Below are 6,000 nucleotides of genomic sequence, written 5' to 3' on the forward strand. Positions count from 1 at the left end.
CAGAGTTCTGGTCTGTCCAGGACTCATTTACTTTTTTTTTTTCTTTTTCCTTTTTAAGAGAACACCTCAAATTATATAAACCTTAAGCCCAGTAAAACAGTCCCACCCTTGTCAAGTTCGGTGAAACAAATCTAGATAATTATTTATGATTCTATTGGGGGGATTTCTTTAACTCATAGTTTTACCAAGGTAACAACAACAACAAAAAGAGTTGAGTATGAATACTAACTGGAAATATAAATATATTCAGTTTAGGGTATAAAAATCTCTGAGAATAATTAATTGTCATGCTATATAATAATATATAATTATAACACTTAAAAATATAGTCTTATTTAGTGAAGTTATGACCATAAATAAGTATAATAATATTGTTCACCTTTTGAATTCCCTTTAAGGAGAGAGATATTTGAGGAAAGAATGTAAGTTCTTAGAAGGGTAGGTAGAACTACCATACCCTGGTTTGCCTACCCTAAATGGTGAAAGGAAGAAGTTACTGCACAATGTAATAGACAAGAAAGAATTTGAGGGTCTTTCAAGCAATCTGCAAGGAAGTTGTAGAAGAGAAAGGGGAAAGAGAAAATAGTTGCACATTTTGATGTGAAGTGACTTCCTATTAGAATTTCAATAAAGTTTTTTGAGTTTATTAAAGTGGTGAGTTAATACATCTTTTGAAGAAGTTAAGTTTCACTGTTAGTGAGCTCATGAGGTTACATGACCTTTAAAACTATCATCACACAGAAAATGCCTACAAGTCTCAGGGAAAGTGCCATAGCTTGCGTGGCCTAACAGCAGACATTGAGACAAGAAGTCTCCAACAAATGATGTATATGGGAGAAATCCATCAATAGAATCATAAATAATTATCTTGATCTTGTTCACCACCAGTAGGACAGGGAGGTAATGAGATAAGGCAGGGAAGGTAGTCCAAAGACCTTTTGATTAAGTCATTTACCACTGTGGATGACTAGTCTTGCTCATATTGGGGAAGGGGAACCCATGTAGAAAAAATACCATGTAGTTATTCTTCCCAGAGGACTCAGATATTTATGCAACTATGTAATTGCTGTCATCCATTTTTTGAGGGCCTTGGCACTCTGGCCTTGAGAGATTCATATTAATAAATCCAGGTGCTGGAAGCTGAATGTTGAGTGAGGAGCTAGGCGCTGAGTACCGACATCATCTACTCCACTGCCTATTGATTTCCCACTGGATCTGGAGTTAATACTTTCTAGGTAAGTTCAGCAGGTTTCTGAAGGCTTGAGGAACTCTCACTATCTCATGAATCGCATGACAGTGTTTGATTTAATTTTAAAATGTCCCCCACAAAAAGGATTAATTCTTTTATGATACAGTCCTTATGCAGATACGTCTAGGAAATAGAATCTGTTCTGTGCTTTTCTGCTGAACCATTCAACATCTAATAAGTCTCTTCCAAATGTCCATGTTTTTTGTCCCAAGTTTTTGTTTGGGCACCTAGGGTTGGTCTTTCCTTTGTGTGAGGCCATTAAAAGTAGTGTAAAATGCCACACACTTTGATTTTTTATAAATATTGTTAAATGGTATTTAAAGACAAATATGTTCTCTACAAATTGCCTATCTACTTACAATGTTCTTATTTCTGTCTGAATAACTTCATAATCTGCAGTGTTTTATTCTTCATGCTTTTGGAAAGAAAGAAAAAAATCTAGATGAAATACAAATAGAAAATATTCTCAGAATTATATGGAGAATGATTTTAGTCTCAGTGCAGTACATTTAAATACATGCACACACCTCATCCCAACTTTAGTAACTCAAGATCTTAACTCCCTGTTTCATGTAGTATCGTCTCTGTAGGCATTATATTGGATATGTGTAAATATTTGATGAATACCTATAAACTGGTATGTCAGAAAGAGAAACCTTATCACTGGCTTCATTTATTTTGAAATCACATGCTTAGCTTAACTAGCAACAGAAAGGTGAATGAATCCAATAATTTTTAAAATATATATTATTCTTTCAATAGTCTCTCCAATAGTTATTTGTTTTTGGTACTCCATCTCTAGTGCCTCATTTGTCTTTTTATTCCTCATAGTTTCAATCCTAGTATTGAATTTTTCTTTGGCCTGAAAACATTTTAGTTCCTTTCTCAGTGAACAATGACTTCCTTTTCTTCCCTCCTTTAACTTCCACAATAGAGTCTCTAATATTGGGGGCCATCCCAGCCTCCATGGTTATGAGGACAGCACTGATTCCCTTCCTTCATAGTCCCACAAGGGTTATCAACCTGCTTTTTCTCTACTTCAGGTACAAGTTTTTCTTCTGAACCAATTATCCTCCTATCTTTGTCCTCTGAAGAATTGGTTTTCCACTCCCAGCTATTTTCTCTCTTAGGGTAAGTTTTATGTCTGGGTCATTTTGCTTATTTCTTTACCCTCTTAAAAACTGGATTCCTCTGCCTTAGAGAATTCTCAACTTCACACACTATTTGACATTTTTAAAATTTTTTTCGATTCTGAGGGAATTTTGTTTTGCTGCTATTTGAGAAGTGCAAAGAAGGTCATCAGTTCAAAAACACAGAAACATATGTTACCTGAAGAAAGAACTCACAGTTGCATTTTGCAGGTGCAGTAAAAAGCACCACTGTGTTTTATCTTCTCTTCCCCACTAGGGCCTACAAATTCCAGATATAATTGAACTCCAAATCACTTCACCCATGATTAACAAAGAGTTATTTTTAATTATACTTGACCATTTTTGTAATTTGTTGGTTATATCCTGACAGTTATCTTATAAGAACACAGAAGATGATTGACTACATATATGAAAATTGACTTGTTGTGAAAATAACTTCTAAAGACTAAACTTTTGTCACAAGAATGTCAATACTGTGAGGAAAGATTGGGAGTTGTTACAAACTCATGGTATTAAAGTAAAGGCTGCAATGACAGTGTCATCCTGAGAGTAGGAAAGGAGTGTTTGATGGCCTTTTGACTTTTCCCTGAAATGGTTGTTCTCATATAATCAATTAAGAAGAGGGAACCTAGGTAGCTTCACAAAGTATATAGTCTTTTTTGGCTGTGGGACAAAGGAGGAGGGTTGACAGTTATGTATATATTTGGAGGGATCACATTGTTCTGAGTTTTCCCCAAACCCGGAGTCTGGGCAATAGAGAATTCAAGACCAGAAAAAAAAATATGGGGATTGTCCAATAATATTTATCTCCCTACCCCTGGACCAGAGAATAAAGCCACTACAGCTTTAATGCACATATTTTTAGAAAATCTGGCAAGAGGAGATTCAGCCAAGTACCTTCTAATCAGGACCAGCAGGAGTATTTTCTCATTTAACCATGCACACGAAATTGCTATGATTTAGCCAGTCCTCTCAGTTAAAGCATTGAAGGTGGAATATTGTAATAGTTTTAGTTAAATTAACTGAGATTCACATTGAAGAGGAGCAAAGTCATATGGATGGTGTAGGAAGCTGGTGTAAAGGAAGCCAGGACAGCCTCAGACTGCCTCTACTGAAGAGGGGAAAGTGTTGGTCCATTATAAGTCATTAGGTGGTGATTAGCCTTGAATGACCATGGCAATGGGAATTAAGGTATGGGAAACTCAGGTGTAGTTGGGGATGGAGTCATGTTTCTCATGTTTCTCAACTGTTGTTATGTTTTACCTTCCCAAATATGTCACTCTGCTATGATACGTAATAACAGATTTGTTTATATGTCTTCTCTTTGTCCAGATCCTCACCCACAACCCCCACATTCTCTCTCTGCACAGTTAAGCAATATTTTGAAGTCTACCTCCCAGTCATTGTATAACTATGACCTGTAAGTTGCAAAGACATTATTCAACATACTCATTGAATGTAAGAAATTTAATTTTTTATAACAGCAACATTGATAGCCAAATTCATCCATTTATATAGTTACAGTGATGCTATAAAAGCATTTTCCAATTGTAAGAATTGTTTGAGCATCTAACCATTCAATCTAAACCACTGGGGAATGGAAAAAATTACAATAATAATAATAATCATAAAACATGAGTCTTGTCCTCAATGAATTTATAATCTAATGGGGAAGTAAGCAAGTGAACAAATTATTGTAGTATACTGTAATGTTAACTTACACAGAGAGCAGTTAGGAAGGATATCTAAACCAAACCCAGGATGGAGAGTTAGGGAATAGAATGTAAGGAAGTTATTATTGGTGCATACTTCTTAAAGGATGATACCTTATAAGAAGAAACAAGAAATATAAAAAAAAGAGCATACAAGAATAATGTATACTGAGAATACAGAGAATATGGGCAAATGGTAAGTATGGTTTCAATACAGCCTTCTGCGTCAGGCATCATTATAACTGAGGAAGGACAGACAGGCTGGTGTGGGATCACAGAAAGCTTTAGATGCTGTGGCCAGCAGCCCAGTATCCAATAAGATTCAGAATCTTGAACAGTGTGCTCTAGACTGAATGTTCTCTCCATCGCCCAAATTCATATGCCAAATCCTTATCCTAGTGAGACTGTATTTAGAGATAGAGATTTTAGGAAGTACTTAAGATTAAGTGAGGTCATAATGGGACAGAAACATATACATACACCAACGAAAGGTCATGTTAACATTAGTGAGAAGGTGAGTGTACAAACAAGAAAGACAGTCCTTGCAAAACTTAATCATGCTGGCAAGTCTTGATCTTGGACTTCCAGGTTATGGAACTATAAGAAAATAAGTCACATATTCGATGGTATTTTGTTATAGCAACCTGAGAATTCCAAAACAAATAATGCCAAACAAGGAGAGGCATGATCTGTCATGTATCACATGAAGAGAGTAAAATTACATAGAGTAAATAGCAAATGCCAGATAGAGTAAGACTGGAGGTAGGAATAGCATTAAGAGACTGTGCACTAGTTTCCACAGAACAATTAAAGGGAGCCTCAACCAAAGGTGTGGGCAGAGGGTGGAGTGATGTCATTGAAATTAGCAGAATGTAGTGACACGATGGATGTTGTAGATGAGAATTTGAAATTATAAAACTAAATTTCTGTTTCACAACATGGCTTATTTGAAGAAATCTCTTTAGGTAAGTTGTCCACTCTGTTTATAACCTATGTCTATTTAATTGAAAGTTCTGGTGTGCCTCAAAATGATGAAAGTAAATGAAAAAGTCCAGGCCTTGTTAATGTTTTCTCGTGGATGTCTGCTCTTCTCACAGGTTGCCTAAATAACCGACTGACTCAGTGGGGGAGTCAGTGTCAATCTATTAGGGTTTGGATGTGAGGTGTCCCACAAAAGCTCACATGTGAGACAATGCAAGAAGGTTCAGAGGAGAAATGATTGGGTTGTAAAGTCTTAATCCAATCAGTGAATTAATCCCCTGATAGGGATTAAATGAGTGGTAACTGAAGTGGTAGGGTGTGGCTAGAGAAGGTAGGAATTGAGGTGTGGCTTTGGGTATATATTTGTATCTGGTGAGTGGAATCTCTCTCACTCTGCTTTCTGATCGCCATGATGTCAGTTGAGCCCCTCCACCACACTCTCCAGCCATGATGTCCTGTCTCACATCAAGCCTGAAGAATGGAGCCCTCTGTCGACCTCTGGAACTGTGAGCTATCAAATCAACTTTTCCTCTTCTACAATTGTGTTGGTTGGGTCTTTAAGTCACAGCAGTAAGAAAGCTGACTAAAACACAACAAAAGCTGTATATATTAGACAAGCTCGATTTCATTGTTGATTTTTAAATATAAACAAAAGTTTGAAATTTTTCACCCTTCACTAGAGATGCTCTCCTGCATCATGTTCTGGAGATGACTGGCATAGCTGATGTCACCAGCCATTGAACCAATGGGGATGCAAAATGGAATAAAAAGGGTATTTCAACTTGGACATGTTGATTTTGAAATGCCTGGGGTCAACCAGTTAGTGACTAGTTTGGAAATAAAGATTTAGATATAGTAGATACTGATTGAGATATTTGCACTGAAATAATCAGTATATATTAGTTCT

The sequence above is a fragment of the Urocitellus parryii genome, chromosome 1 (genome assembly GCF_045843805.1).
Source record: "Urocitellus parryii isolate mUroPar1 chromosome 1, mUroPar1.hap1, whole genome shotgun sequence".
Classification (NCBI taxonomy): Eukaryota; Metazoa; Chordata; class Mammalia; order Rodentia; family Sciuridae; genus Urocitellus; species Urocitellus parryii.